Source organism: Heloderma suspectum, chromosome 3, assembly GCF_057233095.1.
Source record: "Heloderma suspectum isolate Gila_16-S chromosome 3, 16-S_ref, whole genome shotgun sequence".
NCBI classification, from domain to species: domain Eukaryota; kingdom Metazoa; phylum Chordata; class Lepidosauria; order Squamata; family Helodermatidae; genus Heloderma; species Heloderma suspectum.
The window spans coordinates 157,495,704-157,506,179 of NC_139460.1; the positions used below are offsets into that span (position 1 = coordinate 157,495,704).

General features: G+C 46.4%; 1 pseudogene; it reads left to right on the top strand.

Annotated features, from left to right (window-relative positions):
• The first annotated feature begins 6,155 nt into the window (after positions 1–6,155).
• LOC146350368 (uncharacterized) lies at positions 6,156–7,783 on the top strand (annotated as a pseudogene).
• The last annotated feature ends 2,693 nt before the right edge of the window (positions 7,784–10,476 follow it).

A 10,476-nucleotide genomic window follows, 5' to 3' on the forward strand; every position in this document is an offset into this window, starting at 1 on the left:
GGCTGGAACCTTCTCCTATATGTTCCTGCCTGACTGTTAAAGATCCATCTTCAGAGTCTCTTCCCTGGGTGGTGTGACAGATGGCTACCAGGGAGAGAGACTTCTCTGTGGTGCCCCCCCACACATACACCTGCCTTTCTCTTCATTGTATACATTTAGGCTCTTAGATGCCTGGTAGACATTTAATCTTTAATTTGTTGCTTTTATTCTCAGTTTTACTTCTGGCTCTGTAATCTTGTAATGGTTTTAATCATTTAATATTTCTATATTTTCATCGGCTGTATTCTTGTGTTGGTTGTTATCTTATTGTTATTTTATGACTGAAAACCGCCCCGAGGCCATTTGGTTGGACAATATGTAGATTTAATAAACAAATGATTAACTTTTGAAATGTTTTTACTGCAGCTGTTCACCTACCAAAAGCGGCAATATGATTTTCCATTTAAACCCTCAGCTTGAATTGCCTAGAAGATGAAATGCCTATAAATCTCAGCATTTTGGCCCAAATGTGAAAATATGTCACACATTACACATCAATAAACCTGGGTTTGCCACACAGGCAATCCCTTTTCCCTGCTAAGTATTCCTGTATGATACCTATGTCTTGAATGACCTCTTTGTCACCCAAACTGGTCCCTGAAAACTCTCAAAATGTAAACCTTTTTGCTGCCAGCCTTCTTCAGCACTATTTTTGTTTTTTCAGAAATCTTCTTCAACATGATGTCAGCAAATCGGTGATAATGTTGCTAGTGTGATGCCATCAAAATGCCCTGTAGACAATCAGAGTTGGATATGTGACAGTGACTGGGTTCACACCATCACCACAGCCCACCGTGGCTTAATTAAGTCATGGTAGGTTGTGGTGCATACTGGTGGCCATTTTGAATATTCAACCCATGGCAGGCAGGCACCATGGCTTACTGTGTTGAGCGAAGCCCAGCCAGGGTAGCTTCTGTGAGGGTTAAACAACCCTCACATAACCCATGACTTGTTTTACGGTTATGCGGGTGTTGTTTAACCCTTTCATAAGCCACCCTTGCTGGATTCGCACATCACAATAAGCCGTGGAGACTGCCTGCCATGGCTGAAATATTCAAAAGGGTGGGCAGACAGCCACCATGGTGGGCTGCAGCAATTGTGCAAACCAGCCCAGTGTCGTGAAGCCAATTTGCAGTGAGAGCAAAGCTTCCTGCCTTCACTCTGAATAGGTAATCATCATGATGCCACATAGTTGGTTACATTTGCCTGTCAAGGAAGGTTGCTACGTTGTGGACACTGTGTGCAGCCCCCCTAGAAATGGATTTTCTCAGGGGTTGAATAAGTTCCTGAAAAGCAACCCCCACCCATTTCAGTTCAGTCCTATATTTTCTCAGTCCATCTTTAATTATGTCCTTTGTCAGCTCAAGCTTTGTTCTGTACCACAATTAAAATGAAGTTCAGCAATCAGCAGTTTTCTATAGAAAGTTTTAGACTGGTGCAAGGGGTGGGGAAGAAACTGCCCATAGTTACATCCATGTAATTAAGCTGTTTCCCATAAAGTCTGATGCATCCCCTTCTTCTGGTCCTCAAACATGGAACGAACATCTGACATGAGAAGGCAGGTATTTTCGAGGTCTTGGTCTCTAATTTTCATGTGGGGTTCTATAAGGAAAACAAAGCCTACCATAAAAAAATAAAAAGGAGCTTCTTAAAGTAGTTCAGTAATATAGTCCAGAGGGTGAGGGAGCATTAGTTATTTAGGCTTAAATTCAGTCCTTACAAGCAGGACATGTGTCTGGATTGTACCAGTTCAGCACAAACTGTGGACCAAACAGACATTACTTTCCTTTTGTGTCTAGCAGCTACATCTTTTATTCATTTTTACTCTAGAGTAGGCACAGCTGGGGTGATCTGAATCCCCACATTAGGAGCATGTTCTGAATCAGGCCACCTGCACCTACTCTAGAGTAAAAATGAAAAAGAAAAAAGACATAACTGCTAGACATAGATTTAAAATAATGTCTGTTTTGGCCCTGTAGGGGGGCTTTCCCTCATTGAGTCCTGCTTCATTTTAAAAAATAAACCTCCTTCACATGGGAAAACTAGCATATCAAGGAGAAAGCTAGGGCAGAATAATTCTTCCTGTCATAACTGTGGGGATTTTTGTATGGAGAAGCAATACAATGGAGGTCCGTAACATTGTTCAGGAGGCAGCAACTCAATCCATCCCAAAGAAAAAGAAATGCAAGAAAGCAAAGTGGCTGTCTGATGAGGCTTTACAAGGAGCTGAGGAATGAAGGGAAGCGAAAAGCAAGGGAGAAAGGGGAAGATATACCCAACTGAATGCAGAGTTCCAGAGAATAGCAAGGAGAGACAAGAAGGCCTTCTTAAATGAACAATGCAAAGAAATCGAGGAAAACAATAGAATGGGAAGACTAGAGATCTTTTCAAGAAAATCGGAGATTATCAAGGGAATGTTTTGTGCAAAGACGGGCATGATAAGGGACAAAGAAGGCAGGGACCTAACACAAGCAGATGAGATTAAGAAGAGGTGGCAAGAATACACAGAAGAACTATACAAGAAAGATCTTAATGTCCCTGATAGCCATGATAGTGCGGTCACTGAACTTGAGCCGGACATCCTCGAGAGTGAAGTCAAGTGGGCCTTAGGAAGCATTACTAACAACAAAGCTAGCGGAGATGACAGTATTCCAGCTGAGCTATTTAAAATCCTAAAAGATGATGCTGTTAAAGTGCTGCACTCAATATGCCAACAAATTTGGAACACTCAACACTGGCCACAAGACTGGAAAAGGTCAGTTTACATTCCAGTTCCAAAGAAGGGCAATGCCAAAGAGTGTTCAAACTCCCGTACAATTGCGCTCATTTCACATGCCAGCAAGGTTATGCTCAAAATCCTACAAGCTAGGCTTCAGCAGCATGTGAACCAAGAACTACCGGAAGTACAAGCTGGGTTTTGAAGAGGCAGAGGAACTAGAGATCAAATCGCCAACATTCGCAGGATCATGGAGAAAGCAAGAGAATTCCAGAAAAACGTCTATTTCTGCTTCATTGACTACGCTAAAGCCTTTGATTGTGTGGATCTCAACAAACTGTGGCAAATTCTGAAAGAGATGGGAGTACCAGACCACCTTACCTGTCTCCTGAGAAACCTGTATGAGGGTCAAGAAACAACAGTAAGAACCAGACATGGAACAACCGATTGGTTCAAAATTGGGAAAGGAGTACGACAAGGCTGTATATTGTCACCCTGCTTATTTAATTTATATGCAGAGTACATCATGAGAAACACCGGGCTGGATGAATCACAGGTCGGAATTAAGATTGCCGGGAGAATTATCAACAACCTCAGATACGCAGATGATACCACCCTAATGGCAGAAAGCGAAGAGGATCTAAAGAGCCTCTTGTTGTGGGTGAAAGTGGAGAGTGCAAAAGCTGGTTTGAAACTCAACATTAAAAAAACAAAGATCATGGCAACTGGCCCCATCACTTCCTGGCATATGGAATGGGTAGAAATGGAAGCAGTGACAGATTTTATTTTCTTGGGCTCCAAGATCACTGCAGACGGTGACTGTAGCTGTAGCAGCCATATCGGGGGGTCAGACTAAGTGGTCTCATGTTTTTGCTGAGCTACCATAGTTTAGCAAGAAAATAGCAATGTGGAAACTTCCTGACTTATCAGCCAGGCTGAGGTTAAGTCAACTCGCATATCATGTCCCTGTTCTTTGCTTATTGAATACTACGTTCCTGTTCTTTACTTATTGCGCCCTATGACCCATTTCCTGTACCATAAACAACTGAGCCAACTGCAAAACCGCAAGAGAAGGGGTGGGGGGGAAAGTCATCTGTGTGTCACCATATCTATAAAAGCAATGTGTTAATGTGCCTTGGGGCTTCTGGCTCTTTGGAAGTGATTCCAGCCTTAAGCCTGCGCGTTAAATAAAGAACTCCTTTTCCTTCACTCTGTGGTCTCTCTGACTCTGATTTCTGCAACATAAATGGTGCCATGACTCAGATTGTGGCAGGCTCTGAGACAGAGAGGTGGTAGTTGCCTGCTCTTAATCGCCGCACCGGGAGGGAGAGCTCGGCGCACACTTCCCCTTCTTGGCGCCACCGACCCTTTTGTCGGGTGAATGGGAGACAGCCTGCGCCGGGATCACCCGAACGGCTGTATGCATCAAGAGAACCTTGGGAAGTGGAGGAAGGAACTTGAGCCCTGCCCATACTGCAGCTGCAATTGAGTTGAAACCCACATTGGAAGCCTTCAGGAGAAAGGCAAGTATATGGAGTAAAAAGAGGGTCCCGCCTTCGGGAGTAAGGCCACTGGGCAGAAAAAAAGAGGGCCCCGCCTTATGAAGAAGATCAGTGTTAGTATACGTATACAAAAAGAGACCCACCCGATTGGGGGTGGAAGGGGGGACTTGATCACTCCCCCGAGCAGGCACTAATACTCAGCAAGGCGCTGAGGAAACTGCTTCGCTCTAGTGGAAAGGTGGGAAAGTGGGTGGCAGGGACATATGAATGAAGTGGTGAAATTGATGATTGTGTGAGTGGTTACTGCGGTTTCTGTTGCATACCGTCGACCGTCCGGGTGCCCAGGCCAGTAGCAAAGTGCGTGGTGCGACATTCCTTTTATGTCGGCCAGTGAGACCCCTTACTCACTGAACAATCTCCTTTCCCTCATTGTGTCTGTCTTTATCTTAGGAGGGAGGCTATGGGAGGTGGGGGAAGCAAGATTTGCACCCCCTTGGGATGTATGTTAAACAATTTCAAAAAAGGCTTCAGCGGAGATTATGGTGACCCCCCCATGAACCCCCAACGGCTGTGAACATTGTGTGAAGTAGAGTGGCCGTCTTTTGGTGTTGGATGGCCCAGTGAGGGCTCTTTGGAGTCCAGCAAAATTAGCCGTGTATATGCGATTGTGGTTGGGGAGCCTGGACACCCTGATCAATTTCCCTATATAGACTCGTGGGATTCTGTAGTCCGAACTTCTCCCCCGTGGTTAAAGAAATGCCTAGAGACCCAGGCTAAAGTTCTGGTGCTTAGAAAAGAAAAATTAGCTAAGAAATTGCAGCCAGTGTTAGAATCCCCGAGTGAAGATCTGACAGAGCTAATGGAATTTCCGCCCACCTATGCCCCACGCGAACTCATTGCTACACCGCGTGTTCATGTCACCGTGAGGCAGCTGCGTCATTATGAATCAGCCCCATCGACTCCCGCGGCTGCTGAGCCCATGTCACCCCCCGCAGACATCGCCACTCGGTCCGATACGGGTAGGACTCCGCCGTCACCTCCCGTTTCAACTCCCACCGATAGTGCTTCGCCAATTTCGGCTACAGTCCTCAATTCCCAGATCTTACCTGCTGAGACTTCTACCTCTATGGGGTCCCCTCTAACGCCTCAATCGGCGCTTATAAAGGAGGTAAATGATACTGGGCTGAAGATCTGGTAAGATACTGGGCTGAAGATCTGGTAAAAACGGCGGTGGCCCTAAATGAAAAAGCAGGCCCGTCTACTGCCCATCAGTTAAGAAGTCTGGATAGCGGAGTTCAACCTTTGTTTCCTTTGAGACAAGTAACCCAGTTAGTGCAGAATCCAGATCCAGAAGCAGAAGAACATTATATACTTGTTCAGGCTTACACATATGCACCTTTTACGACCTCTGATTTATTAAATTGGAAGACCCATTATGCCTCATATACAGAGAAGCCTCATGAGTTAGTAGAGCTGTGCTCCAGTACTATGGCTTCGCATATGCCCAATTGGCAAGACTGCCAACAGTTGCTTTTGACATTGTTCACCACAGAGGAGAGGCGACGGATCCATCAACAGGCAGAGCGAATTGCCTTAGGAAGAGCACCTGAGAATCATATGAATGCGCAAGGATGGATGAGAGAGAGAGAGTGCCCCTAGAAAATCCCCATTGGGATCCAAATAAACCAGCAGGATTGGAGCGCCTCACCCAGTATCAAACCCTGCTGTTAGAAGCCATGAGGGCAGGTATGAAGAAGTCAATTAACATGACTAAAGTCTCTGAAGTGCTGCAAGGTGCCACCGAGGCCCCTGGAGAGTTCTTAGAGCGTCTTTTAAATGCCTATCGTCAGTATACCCCCCTCAACCCAGAGGCCCCAGATAATATGAAGATGGTCAACATGACCTTTGTAGCTCAAAGTTACTCAGACATCCGGAAAAAGCTACAGAAGTTGGATGGTTTTGCAGGAAAGAACTTAACAGAATTATTGGAAGTAGCTCAGAAGGTATATGTGAATCGGGATCAAGAAGAAGAGAAGAAGAAAGAGAAGAGGATGGTTAAAAAGGCAGAATTGCTCACTGCGGCGTTGGTAGAACAGCGAGGTGGAGGACGAGGAAGGGGCCGAGGGCAAAGAGGACGTGGACGAGGGAATGAGAGAGGATCTGGTAGAGGAAGAAGAGGTTTAGGGAGGAATCAGTGTGCCCAGTGTGGACAAGATGGACATTGGTGGCGTGAGTGCCCAAATGGAATAAATCAGGCATACAGAGAAGAAAATCGAGGAGGCCATAACGGGCGAGGGAGGGGACAGCTTAGCTGGCAACCGAATTGGCAAATGCAGGGATCTGCAGGAATGTATGAGGTAGCCCCCTTTATGGGAATGGCTGCGATGGAAAGTCTCGAATAGGACAGACCGGGCCCCCTCAATCTCGGCCCCGGGGAGCCCCTTGTCACTGCCACTGTGGGGGGCTGTGACATTGACTTTAAGATTGACACTGGAGCAGCTGCATCTGTAATAACCTACCCGGTTGCTCCCCTCACCCATCAAAAAGTACGAGTGGTAGAGGTGACGGGAATAGTACAGGAAAGGCCCTTGTTAGAACAAAGAACCTGTCAGCTTGGATCCCATATGGTGGAACATCAGTTCCTATACCTACCCAAGTGTCCAGTGCCATTATTAGGGTGCGATTTGTTGTCAAAACTGAGGGCCCAAATATCTTTTGAAGAAGACGGAACAGCTGCTATTACCTTCCGAAGAACCAGGAGAGGCATAAAGCTTTTAACTCTCACCTATCCGCAAGAAGAGAAGTGGAGATTACAATGGACCATGCCAGTACTGGATGAAGAGCCATGGCAGGCAATTAATGTGCCTGGGGTGTGGGCAGAAGACAACCCACCAGGAATGGCAAGATGTGTGCCACCTGTTGTAGTTGAATTAAAACCAGGGGCGGTGCCAGTGCACGTACGACAGTATCCACTGCCACGACGAGCGATACTAGGAATTCAGAAGCACCTAGACCATCTGCTAAAATACGGTATCCTCCGAGAATGTCAGTCACCATGGAACACACCCCTCCTACCAGTAAAGAAACCCGGCACTGATGAATATCGTCCGGTGCAAGACCTGAGGCTGGTGACCAAGCAACAGTAACCATACGTCCGGTGGTCCCTATGTATTGTTGGGTCTGATTCCATCTGAAGCAACTCATTTTACCACACTAGATTTGAAAGATGCCTTCTTTTGCATTCAACTGGCGCCCGAAAGCCAAGCCATCTTTGCCTTCCAATGGGAAGACCAATTAACGGGAAGAAAGACCCAACTGATGTGGTCCCACCTTCCACAAGGTTTCAAAAAATTCCCCCACCCTATTTAGTACCACCTTTAGTCAAGACCTCCAAGATTTCCATTCAGAACCCGGGAAAAGAGTTCTGTTGCAGTATGTGGATGATTTGTTACTTGCGACGTCGTCAGAATTTGAATGCAAGCAAGGCACCCAGGAATTGTTACAACTCTTGTGGGAGCGTGGATAGAAAGTGTCCCGGAAAAAGGCGCAGTTATGTAAAACCCAAGTGCGATATTTGGGGTTTATAGTGTCTCAACGACAACGAGAATTGGGTCCTGAACGAAAAGAGACTGTGTGTGCCCTGCCTGAACCAACAACTAGGAAGCAGGTGCGGGAGTTTCTTGGAGCCGCCGGGTTCTGTAGAATTTGGATCCCTAATTTTGCTGTAATGAGTAAGCCCCTGTATGAAGCTACTAAAGATCCAGAGACAGCTCCTTTTCAATGGGACAAGCTGCAGAGAGAGGCTTTTGTTAACATTAAAAAGGCGCTACTTCAAGCACCAGCTTTAGGACTTCCAGATGTAGCCAAGCCCTTTTTGCTGTATGTTCATGAACGAGACAATGTAGCCGTAGGAGTACTGACACAGCAACTTGGCTTGTGGCAGCGACCAGTGGCATATTTATCTAAACAATTGGATCCTGTTGCCAGAGGCTGGCCTGCATGTTTAAAAGCTATTGCAGAAACAGCTCTACTGGTTAAAGAGGCGGATAAGTTGCCAATGGGGCAAGAGCTAATAGTGCGGGTTCTGCATGCAGTACTCACACTGATGGAGTATAAAGGAAATTACTGGTTCACCAACGAGCGCATGACCAAGTATCAAGCTATGCTCTGTGAGAACCCACGTATTAAATTAGAAGTGTCTTCTAACTTGAATCCAGCCACGTTGCTACCAGTAGAACCGGAGGGTCAACCTGAGCACAACTGCATTGAGACTATGGATGAAGTTTACTCTAGTCAGCCAGACCTGCGTGATAGTCCGTGGCCCCACCCAGATGTCACCTACTTCACAGATGGAAGCAGTTTTGTCCAAGATGGAAGAAGATATGCCGGCTACGCAGTGGTAACTAGAGACAAAGTCATTGAAGCAAGCCCTCTGTCCGTAGGGACTTCGGCTCTAAAGGCGGAACTGATTGCCCTTATTCGAGCTTTGATGCTGGCTGCTGGACTCACAGTCAACATTTACACAGATTCTAAGTATGCGTTCACCACTCTCCATGCCCATGGAGCACTATACCGTGAGAAAGGGTTAATAAACTCAGCAGGCCAAGGTATCAAAAATGTAGTAGAAATCTCGGCATTATTAGATGCCGTGTGGCACCCTAAGCGTGTGGCAGTGATGCATTGTCGAGGGCATAAAAAAGGAACCAACGATATAGCCAAGGGACACCGATGGGCAGACCAGGTGGCTAAGCAGGCCGCCTTTAGAAGTAATCAAAACACGGCAGAAAAATTGGCACTTTTAGCCACCCATTGTTCCAAGTCGATTTGACAGACACGTACCCAAAGTATACCACAGAAGAAGACCAAATGGCTGTTGAGTCTTTAAGAGCCAAGAGAACAGTCCAGAGGTGGTGGGAACTGCACACCGGCTAGCCTGGAGTATCGTGCAGGCAGCTCATAAAGCCACCCATTTAGGAAAGAGTGCCCTAGCAGCGCTACTACAAAAGCAAGTTTACATCAATGGGATACACAGCTTTGCCAAGTCAGCATCTATGCGGTGTGTAGAATGTTCCAAAAATAACCCCAAACAAGGAAAAGGACCTCCACCAGGAGTTCAGCAGCATGGTACTTTCCCTTTCGAAGCCCTAGTGGTTGACTTTACCGACATGCCTAGGGCAGGACATTATCGTCACCTATTAGTTTTTGTATGTTCTTATACGGGATGGGTGGAAGCCTATCCGACCCGGACTGAAAAAGCAAGAGAAGTTATAAAAGCCCTAATGAAAGACACTATCCCGAGACATGGACTGCCTTTGTATATTGGATCTGATAATGCCCCCGCCTTTATTGATAAAGTGTTGCAAGAAGTTAACCGTCTATTAGGCATCCAGTGGAAACTCCATTGTGCCTATCGTCCACAGAGTTCGGGACAGGTAGAAAGGATGAACTGAACTCTCAAAACCCATTTAGCCAAGCTGTGTCAAGAAACCAAGCAAAATTGGACAGAAATGTTGCCCTTAGCTCTGTTCAGAATTCGATGTACTTCCCACAAAACTACTGGTTTGTCCCCATTCGAATTGATGTACGGTAGGCCTCCTCAAATTCTAGTTGGATTAAGGGGAGACCTGCAAGAGTTAGCAAATGTCAGCTTAAGGCAAGAGGTCCAGGCACTGGGCAAAGTTCTTCAAGCCCAGCGTCGGTTTGTCTTAGAAAATAAGCCCCCAATTCCCATTACAGAGATTCATCCTTTCCAACCGGGAGACGAACTGTGGGTCAAAGAGTGGAAAAATGACCCTTTGACTCCCAGATGGAGAGGGCCAAAAACTGTTATACTTTCCACCCCTACAGCTGTGAAAGTAGCTGGAGTTAAACCCTGGATACATTGGACACAAGTCAAGAGAGCAAGGCGGGGGGGAGTGGACTGTAAACAAGAATCCTGAAGATCCTCTAAAAATCGTTCTGAAAAAGCAGCAAGAAGACTCAGGCTAGACCTTACCGTGGGCACACCGCGAGACTGTCCACCCTGCGTACGGTCAGACCTGCAACTGGGGAAAATTTAAGAAGGGGACTAGACCCTACTGCAGCTAGCCAGGTGAATAGCTGCCCAGCGTACGGTCAGATCCCAAAAGAAGATTAAAAATGCATGTTGTAGTGTTAGTAGTGTTATATTATGGTTCCCTAACAAGGTGTGAAAAAGGGGGGCCTGCCCCTGGAGGAGGA